Source organism: Cucumis melo, chromosome 6, assembly GCF_025177605.1.
Source record: "Cucumis melo cultivar AY chromosome 6, USDA_Cmelo_AY_1.0, whole genome shotgun sequence".
Lineage (NCBI taxonomy): Eukaryota > Viridiplantae > Streptophyta > Magnoliopsida > Cucurbitales > Cucurbitaceae > Cucumis > Cucumis melo.
In genome coordinates this window covers 26,754,866-26,765,386 of record NC_066862.1, presented here as the reverse complement: position 1 = coordinate 26,765,386, position 10,521 = coordinate 26,754,866, and positions in this window count along the sequence as shown.

The window sequence follows — 10,521 nt, the reverse complement described above, 5'->3', positions numbered from 1 at the left end:
ATCACCTAACTAATATTGCATACAAATATATGACTACCATAGCTGCAGGATAGTCATAACAATTCACATATACAATACTTATTAGATTTCATATAATAACAAACATTACCATACTTACATCCCAAAATCACTTCCAAAATTAAGCCTTATTAGATTTCATATAATAATCACTACTACAGAAACTAACTCTCTTGACGGTTTTAAACTTCTTGACGGTTTTAACTCCGTCGTTGAATCCAATGTCAAGAAAGGCAATTTTCTGGACAGTTGTAAAAAATATCAAGAATTGTGAACATTGACAGTTTATAACCGTCAAGTATTCAATTTTTCATGACAGTTTAGAACCGTCAAGAGTATAGTTTTAATGACAATTTAGAACTGTCAAGAATGTGAATATAAATGACAAAAGCCGTCAACAATACGAATATTCATGACATTTTAAAATCGTCAAAAGTGCATTTTTTCATGACATTTATTAACCGTCAAGAAAGTGATTGTTTATGACATTTTGTACCCGTCAAGAGTATTCTTTTTCATGACATTTGGGAACCGTCAAGTGTATGCTTTTTAATGACATTTTGGAACCGTCAAGAATTGTGTTGTTTATGACATTTGTGAACCGTCAAGAAATTTGTTGTCCACGACATTTCAGAACTGTCAAGCAATTTTTCATTTTTTAATTGTAATTTATTTATATTATTGTTCCTGTATTATGCTTCCATTGGTCCAAAAATTCAACTATATACAAACGAAAAATATTCATCAAATGAAAACTCAACATCATCTATTCATATCATTTCCAAAACTTTGCATCATATTCATATATCATTTACAAAACCAATATATATATATAAACAATTTCAGCAGATTTCCAAGAATTGAACTAAACATCATCTAATTAACTAACTTAGCCCAAAAGTATATCATCCCCAATACATAAAGTTTCATAATGGCAACCCCTTACATATGAACAATTCACCTATTAACAATTCACCTAAACCCTAAACCTCAACAAAGTCTCAAAAGTACATCAATCAACCCCCCTCCCCTATGAACATTTCAAAAAAAACAGCCACAAAAAATAAAGTTTCCCGTTTCAGAGATGAAAAATACGTCCTAGATCATATGTACGAACCCAAAAACTCAGCCAACTCAACCCGCACCTAATCTAACTCAGCCTGTGAGTATGGTTTTCGTATATCAATCTGTAAACATGCAAAATAAATGAATTAGTATTCATGATAATTATTATACCCACAAAAGAAATAGTTTGATATATAACATACCGAATCCGAGATGACAATGCTTCCCCTATTTACAATTTCTCTCATATACTTCATGACATAGTATCCACACGCAGTGCTCCCGACTTGTAGTGGATACTATAAAAAAACAAATTAGAATAACGGACTAATCTTAATTGCTAGTAATCTACAAAATACAATCAATTTAAATATTTATACTTGTTTTTACTGTTCGTCACAAAGTTTGTTTCCTGCTTTTATTAATGTTCTTTTGCGAGTGAAATACCGCTATTGCTCTGTTTTGCCAAGATAAGATTGCACATATCTTAGAATATTGTACATGCATTAGAATTAACAACACTATATGATTTAAAAGATTAAGCTTACGTGTCGGTTACATATCTTGTAAGTGTTTGGATGTCGTCCTTAACGAGTCAAGGTAAAACACTGTATCCTCATACGCATTTATGGAAAGTAGTGCCCAATGACCCCTAATTATACAAAAATGTAAGTACTATTTTATTGTCAATGCAACCAATACCCTAACTGAACTTACCCGAGATTAAAATGAGCAAGAACTACTTAGTTTGCTCTTAACACCATCAATCTACTACACAAGTTTCAAATTTGAGATTCTTGTGTGTTTCTAGAAAAGATTAGGGACGGATCTACAAAGACATACTACACATTTTCTTTCGAACGAAGAACAGATGAATACAAGTACCTACAAAATATATAAACTCATAAACGAGATACATAAATTTAGATGCAAAGAAATGAAATTGACTTACATCATATAGGCCACCAATGTAAACGTTTTGACTTCGTTCATGTTATAAAGATCAATATATCCTCTCGAAGCACAGAACTCTTTCGACTAATGCCAAAAATGTCAGCAGGTAGTGAAAAAGTGATGCTGGAATCTTTCTCCATTACCTTCTCAACATATCTGAGAATCGACTTCAACGCTGGCAAAGTTGATGTCCGCTCACATACAACTTCTTTTTCCGTAGGCGTACAATATTAGACATTACAGTTTAATAGTGGATTACATACTTTCAAGATGTCAAACTCTGGTTCATTCATCTTCATCACCTCCTTCCCTTTCTTTTCATTCTCTTTTGGTTTATCCATCGATTCCACTTCTATTCTCTTACCCTTCTCTTCAATCCCTTCTAACATTATTAGCCTTGAACAACTCCCGTTTGCAGACAATGGTGTAGACAAGTTTGAGCGAATTTGTGTCTCTAATTCACTAACTCACCTTCGGAGTTCTTCATTTTCAACTAGAATGTTCGCCTCATCTTTTGATGTTTTCTTAACTGAATGAAAGTACGTTTTCGGAGTAACGTATCCACCAACCACACGCACACGACCATTGTGCTCTTTTGTACCCAATGCTTGGGTTAACACATCATTCGAATAGTATCTATTCACAGACGATGAATCTATATTCATTGATATGTCATCCTAAAAGGATAGAAAAATTAATGTAAGTTATAGAAATGCTTGCTTATGTAATGGATAATTGAAATGTGTGATTAACATGTAATGACTTACTATTTTATGGACGACTTGCTTCGTCGTTGTCGTACTGTCCTTGTTTGTTAACTCGAGCTTTCTTCCACATTTTAGCTCGATCAACATCAACTTCATTTGAACCCTCATTCTTCATTCAAAAACATGGAATTCAAGTGGTAAACATATTAGTTTGTATTCCATTTTAGTTATATTGTTACTGATTCCATAAAAAGAATCAAACTTGCTTATGTAAAAATAAAAAATGCAAACAGTAACAACAACTTGCTAAACAACAACCCTTCTGTGGAGACATGGTATGTTCAAAATTATTTTCAGAAACCAACCATGTATATCTATACAAAATTCACTTAAGTTTAGTATATCCTCCAAGTAACAGTCTAATTAATCAAAATAAACCAAATAGAACTCTAAAACTAATGCAAAATGTGAGAAAGGAAGAAGAGAGAAGTAAAAAAGTCATCAGCTCATTGTTACCCACATGCTCCCAATAAGCAGAACATTTATATCAACCAAATAAACCAAATTATAGAGACAAACTATAGAAACAAGAATTCCACAGATTTGTAATATTACAAACAAAAGAACATGAGAATCAAGGGGCTGTATTATACAACAATAGTTGCCAACGCATCCACAGAAACAAATAAAGCAAACTTACAACTTTTTATGCAACTCCACAAACTATACAAAATTTGAAATAAACCATCTAATGACAAAGCCTTACAAGAAACAAACAACCCCCCTCCCCCCAAAAAAAATTGACAAAGCCTTACAAGAAACAAACAATGCCCCCTAAATGACAAAGCCTTACAAGAAACAAACAACCTCCCCCCCTTCCCCCTCCCCCCCAAATGACAAAGCCTTACAAGAAACAAACAAAATACCTACAATTTGGAGAACTTTTTTCCTAGATCTTGGACCAATGACGAATGCAACCTAAATAATTAAAAGTACTTAATCAAGTGTCCAGACAACAAGAACATTATGAATATAATAAGCACATTAAAGTTATATATGTGATAGGGACATGATAATGGGTTACAGACCCTATGAAAGATTTTAACTTGGCTTCATTCCCACCAATAGGTGCTCCGTCTTCATTGTACCTCACCACCTTCTTGTCTCCCAAACTTCTAATGCGAGTTACATCAAACATAATAGTAGGTCCTCGTCGTCGCTTCAACTCTTTTGAGGTTTCATTTTTAGTATCAATCTCTTCAACTGTTGCATTCAACTCACCGACACCAAGTTCTTCATTAATATTGTCCATATTATATTATACGAAGGCTGTCAATCAAAATGAAGAAACAATTAGCATGATATACAAATTTTAAACAATAAATAATGAAATGAGATAAATGAACATAATAAACTTATGGTCTAGTTGTTTGAAATTGTGAAAACACATCATTATAATATTATCTAGGTATCCATGTGCCTTCAGAATTTGATCTTACGTACGTTGAGATATTGTCATCCAAGTCATTGTTTAGATCGACATCTGTCATATCATTGAGTATTTCTTCACACTGGAGTGTTGTATCACCAAGTTCGTCGTCATTATATCTATCTTCAAAGTCTCTTTGTGGTGGAGTGAGTACAACTGACCATCTAACATCACTTGGATCCTCAACATAAAACACTTGCTTTCCTTGGCTTGCTAGTATAAATGAGTCTGACTTCTGTCCTACTCTATTTAAATCAACTAAAATATAACCAAGTTCATCAATCGAACCACCACCACTATTCTGAACCCAATCGCATTTAAACACTGGAACATTAAACGTATTATAATTGAGTTCTCATATCTCTTGTATCACTCCATAGAATGACATATCTCCAATGATGAGATTTTTATCTTTAGAACTAAACACTTGCATTGTTTTTGCAACTAAGCTAACTCCACTGTTTTGTACACTTCGATCCTTCTCAGAAGATTTTGTGGGATAGCGACATCCACTTATTGCATAACCACTATAAGTAATAACAAAAGGATGAGGACCATGAACAATCCACCTTAAGTTATCTGAAACTCTAGTATTTCCAACTTCAAGCTCAGTTGATACCTACCATGAGAATTCTTATTTCAAGTTCAACACATAACATGTATAACTAAATTACAAGGTTCATCACTATACCTCTTCTCGTAACCAATGTATAAACGTTCGATTATGTTCCTCTTGAAGCCATTTCTGATTTTTAGACTTATTTTGATATTGTAGTTGCAAAGCTTTCATATGTTTTCTTTGTAGTTATCATTCAAGCATTGTAATATAGTTAGATAAATTATATAAAAGTCAATGAAACAATGAAGAAAACAATGGATAAACTTACTCCATATATGGTTGGACATCAATTGTATTTTTCAAGACATATCGATGTGCTTGATGTAGAAGTTCTTGTTCAAGTTTGAATGGAACTTCCATAGACAACGGCCTACCAATGTTTGAAGTGTCTAAATGGTCTTGTGACTTGCGAGTCCCAAGCCCAATGTGATCTACTCCAGATATGAAATAAGAACAAAATTCAATAGTTTCTTCTATTAAATAACTTTCAACAATACAACCTTCTGGACGATATCTATTCCTCACAGAGTTTTTGATGACTTTAATGAATCTTTCAAAGGGATACATCCATCAAAGATATATAGGGTCACAAAGTTTGACTTCCCTAACTATATGTACTGTGAGATGAATCATGATTGTAAGAATGAAGAGGGAAAATACTTTTCAGATAAACACAATGTTACCACAATATCTTCTTCCAATTTGTCTAATTGTTGTGCATCTAACACCTTGTTGCATACAGAATTGAAGAAGATGCATAACCTAGTTATAGCATAACGAACATGTTTCGGTAGCACCGATCTTATCGCAATGGGAAACAACTGTTGTATGACCACATGACAATCATGAGATTTTTAAACTATTAAGTTTTAAATCTGTCATTGACACAAGGTTTCTAACATTGGAAGAGTAACCTTCGGGAACCATTATTTTTGACAAAGTCTTTAAAACACATCGTTTTTCTTTCTTTGTAAGAGTATAATACGCAGGAGGAATTAATATTTTCTTCTCACTACTGATAGGGGCAAGCTCCAATCGAAGTTTTAGATCAACTAAATCGCGTCTAGCATTCAACCGATCCTTACTTTTACCAGGAATATCAAGAAGCGTACCTAAGATATTCATGCAAACATTTTTTCGATGTGCATCACATCTAAACAATGTCTAACATGAAGATCTTTCTAGTATGACAACTCAAAAAAGGAAGATAACCTATTCCAACAAATCTTTTCACTTCTGCTCATCGATAGGTTCTTATGTATCTTCTTTCCTTTAGGAAATTCAGGATCTTTCAATTTCAAGTACACATCCTCCCCAGAAAATGGTTCAGGAATTGTACCAAGTTCTTTTTTACCGTTGAATGACTTTTTTTTATCATCGGTACGGATGATTGTGTGCTAGAAATCTTTGATGTCCTAGGTATGCTATTTTCTTCCCATGTCGTAACCTTATAAATTTTGTATTATCTCCACAAATTGGGCATGCCTTACACCCTTTAACACAACATTCACTGAGGTTACCATATGCAGGGTAATCATTGATTGTCCACAACAAAACCGACCTTAAGTTGAATACTTCTTCTCGATAAGCATTATAACATTCAACACCATTTTTCCATAAAAGTTTTAAGTCTTCAATTAGTGGTGCTAAGTATGTCCCTATATACCCCCCGGTTATTTTGGTCCTAAAATTAGCATTGATAGCATCATGTACTTTCTTTTCATACACAATCATGGTGGAAGATTATAAATAACCATCATTATTGGCCAACAACTGTATTTAGAACTCATGTCACCATGAGGATTTACTCCATCGGCTGACAATGCTAAATGAAGATTTCTAGGTTCAAAACCAAAGTCTGGTCATTTAAAGTCTACTAACTTCCATGCTGGAGAGTCTGCTGGATGTCGTTTACCATCCCCAATTCTTTCACTAGCATGCCAAGTCATGTTTTCAGCACATTCAATACTTCTAAATAGCCTTTTGAATCGTGGAATGGGTGGGAAGTACCATATCACTTTTCAGGGAATTTTCTCTCTCTTCATTTCTATCCTTAACGTTTTTCCACCTCGATTGACCACATTCAGGACATTCAGTTGCATTAGCAAATTCTGTCCTATAGAGATAACAATTACCAGGGCATGCATGAATCTTTTCATATTCCATTCCTAATGCACCTAATGTTTTCTTTGCTTCGTACAACGACTTTGGGAGTTCATTGGTAGTTGGCAGAATTTCCTTCAAAGTTTTAAGAAAATCTGAAAAACTGGTATCACTCCATCCATACCTAACTTTTAAATTATACAATTTAACTAGAGTAGACAACTTGTTGTACTTTTTTCATCCTTCGTACAATGGTTTTTTAGCATCAATAAGCAACTTCTCAAATCATTTTGGTCTTTTGAATACTCCACATGAGCAACTTCAATCATTTCTTTTACACTTCCAACATCATTCTCTTGACATGTATGTGTGTCAACCTTTCAAGATTCTCCATAGAAAGATGAGTTAGAAAGTTCTTCACCATGCCAAAACCAAATTTTATAACTTTAATCAATACCATTAACATATAAATGGTCTCTAACAATCTTTCTACTATGCTTTTCACAATTCCCACATTTCAAACAATAACAACGAATGAAGGAGGTACTTGTATTCAAAAATTCAAATTTGATGAAATTTTCCACAGCCAACTCATATTCTTTGGATAATCTACTTTTGTGCATCCATGATTTATCCATAATTGTAAATATATTGACAAATAAAGTAAATTAAATTAGTTGACGAAGTCTTGTTTAGATAATTAAAAGAGAAAACAAATATGGAGATTGAACAACATTCGCTTAACAAGACTAAATAATCTATATACATAACTGTGGTAACAAAAAAGGTTAATTAATAGGAATACTGGGTAAAAACACAACTAATTCATAAGGATGAACAAACTAATTCTACCATTTAAGTAGTTCCTTTCCTAACAGATACACCAAGGATAATAATTCAAACACTTTACTCGGTAAAATACTTAAGTAAATCTAAGACACGTATCTAAGGTAGAAATAAATCAAATTCATATTACGATTCTATCAAGTCTCAATTGGTATTGATCACCTAATAGGAACTAAGGAATGTTGCTTTGCTTAATTGCTGCAAATGGATAACTAACTCAGCTTTTCCCTTAAACCATCTCTTGTTGCATCTTCTCTATTTTTCTTCTCCAAACAAAGAAGATTAATATATTTAAAATGTCAAACGTTATATCTTTGGTCTATACCATAGTTCATTTATCCCCCAAGTCTATTATATCCACACAGAATCTATTATATCCACACAAGATCTATTATATCCACACAAGATCTCAAAAATGATATTTGGTCTATACCATAGTTCATTTATCCTAACCTACTACACTTTTCTAATCTCATATAAGTCAGAAACAATAAAGCTACAATTGACTTTTGAGCCTTATCTTCCAAGCTAATACACTAAACACTGATCAATTCCACAAACTGCACAAACCTAATTAGTTTCTTTCATAATTTCAAATGTAGGACTTTTTATTATCTAGAGGACATTTTGCAAAACAAATACCTCTAGAGTTGAACGGTAATTACAATTATAGATCCAAAGTTTTAAGTGTTAATTAGGTTATGGTTTGAGAATAATTTTGTGGAGTAATGAAATAGATTTAAGTAAGAAAAAGGTGAAGAAAGGGATGGATGATGTCGGGGTAAGTGGCAGATAATCCAATAAAATCGTCCAATCGCTATTGTACTACAAACATGTCGAATTAAAACTCAAATGCACAACTTATAATATATATGATAAATTACCAGAATCCAGCGACGTTGGGTAAGCTTTTCAGGTGGGACTGTGGTGGCGCACGCAGTTGTAAAGAATCAACAGATTCGGATGTGAAGATTCAGCGAAGGGGTTCTTTGAGTTCTTTGGCATTATTCAACAGAGGAGTCGTGGGTCAACAGCGTTCTTCGACAGAGGAGTTCTTTGCCGGAGGGGTTTTCGACAGTTTGGCATAGTGTGGGGGCGTGGGTCTTTGCGAGAGAGATGGGAGTGAGGGGCACGAGAGGGAAAATTAGGGGTTTAGGTTGGAAGGAAGGGAAAATTGGGGGTTTAAATTTTTTTAAGAAATGAAGTTAGTTTTTTATTAAAAAAGTTAAAATAAATTAGGTTTTTTTTTTAAAAAAAAGAATTTGTTTTTTTTTATTTTTTCAATTATTTAGTAATTTTTAACGTTTCTGAAGTGCCAAGGAAAATTCTCTTACTTGACGTTTTAAATATGTCAAGAAATTTTAAAATTACTTAGTCTTTGCCTTTTCATTAAAATTCTTGACGTTTTAAAATGTCAAGAATTTAATCGATATTTCTTGACGTTTTTAAAACAGTCAAGAAAAAGGTTCATATTGCTTGACGGTTTAAAACTGTCAAGAATTCTGAAAATTGCCTCCCCTCCGCCTTTTCATCAAAATTCTTGACGGTTTTCCTATTAAACCACCAATTTCTTGATGTTTTTACCAAAAACCATCGAGAAAAAAAATCGTCGAGAAAGCCTTTTTTTTCTAGTAGTGAATATGTATGAAATCTAATAAATATTTCTACTAATTCCGTATCAAAAGAGAAATAACCAAGTAATATCACCCAACTCATATTGTATAACTAACACCAAGAGCATGCTTGAAATTCAAGTTTAACTAAGAACACCCAACTAATATTCCTTACAAATCTATGACTACCATAACTGCAAGATAGTCATAGCAATTCACATATACAATATTTATTATATTTCATATAATAACAAATATTATCATACTCATATCTCAAAATCACTTCCAAAATTAAGCCTTATTAGATTTCATATATATTAGATTTCGTATAATAATATGTATGAAATCTAATAAGTATTTCTACTAATTCCAAATCAAAAGATAAATAATCAACTAATATCACCAAACTCATATTGTAGAACAAACAACCCCAAACTATCAAATATATACATGGTAATAAAGTTAACAAATAAATGTATGAACATATCCTTGCATAATAAATATTAAGATAAACTTTGGTTTCAAATTATTTTATAAGGAATTAGACAACAAGAATTTGTAAACTTTTGTTTCAAATCAAATAAAACGAGAGTTTATGATGTACCAAACTTCAGTAAGCGTGCGAAGCGATAATGTCGACGATGATAATTGAGAAGACGAAGTGTTGTGTGTCGTCTGTGCGAAAAAAAAGGGAAAATTCAAAGCTTCTTTGAAAAATTAAGTAAGGGCCACGGGAAGAAGTAGAGTGGGGGTGGCGGGGAAGCGGCGGATGTGAGCGATGGAGAGGCGGTAGGTGTAGGCGAATAAGGGACAAGCGGCAGCTTCGTTAGCGAATAAGAACCGGCAGCGGCGTCTGTGGACAAAGTAAGAGTCGCGGCGACGTGCAGAGTGTAGAGGTGTGTGGTGGCGTGCGACATCTGTGAAGACCGCGGCAGCGTGCGACGTCTGTGAGGATCGTGGATGCGTGCGACGTCTATGAGGATCGCGGTGGTGTGCGGCGTGTGCAAAGGAAAGCACTGGCGGCTGTGGGAGGAGGAAGGCTGTTGTGGGAGGAGGGAGGCGACTGGGTTGGGTTGAGGGGGGGTGGCTGTAGTGTTGGAGAAGGGG